Here is an 809-nt window from a genome sequence, read left to right as displayed (position 1 = left end):
TGCTACTACTGCAACAAAATGAGATTTACAGAATGCTCTCAGTGCGTGAAGATAATGACCGAAGGGGTAGAAGGAGGATCGCCTACCATATGTTTGACGCGATGTTTTCAACTGCTCTCGTTCTGTCTGTGTCCCGTCCGTTACTGGCAGTTTTATTTACCCCTGATTTATTCATAGATCTCCGCGTGGACACTACAGATTAACCGCAGATTTTGTGTGTGGATCCTGTTTGATATATTTCATGTTCTGTTATTCCAAGTTGACTTTGCTGGGATAAAAAGATAAACTGGAGTGACATTCATGATTTCATTCCAGTGGGAAGCGGAACTAATTTGAATTACGGTATATGATTATGATGATATATGTTACATGAGTGAGTATATATGGCTGAAAGGTTTGCATGTTTGGATCATTGTGAAGAAAAATCTCTTTGATTTCTTGTCAGGATAATTAGCCCTGTATTATAGTATTCGTGCAGATCATTTGCAAAGAATTATAGCCCTCATCTACGTTGGAGAAATTAATCTAACAGAAATGAATGGCTGATGCAAGCATTGCAATGGGCTATATATCAATTGTATTATTTCATACATGGATATATACGTACCTGTACCGTCGCTGATATGTGCATATTCAACAAGCTATCTACATACGTTGGTCCGCACATAGAATCACCCACACCAAGGAGTATAGGGCAGTAGCAGGGAACTTTCGGGGTCAGACACGGCGGTTGTAAGTGTGAAGTATAAACATTTGCACGTGGAAAGGATGTTGCCAAGTTCTGTAGAGGGCGGGGGAAGCCGGCGTGA

Source organism: Penaeus monodon, chromosome 27 (genome assembly GCF_015228065.2).
Source record: "Penaeus monodon isolate SGIC_2016 chromosome 27, NSTDA_Pmon_1, whole genome shotgun sequence".
In the NCBI taxonomy this organism is placed as follows: domain Eukaryota; kingdom Metazoa; phylum Arthropoda; class Malacostraca; order Decapoda; family Penaeidae; genus Penaeus; species Penaeus monodon.
The sequence above is the reverse complement of the archived record's forward strand: the minus strand, read 5'-3'. Positions refer to the sequence as shown.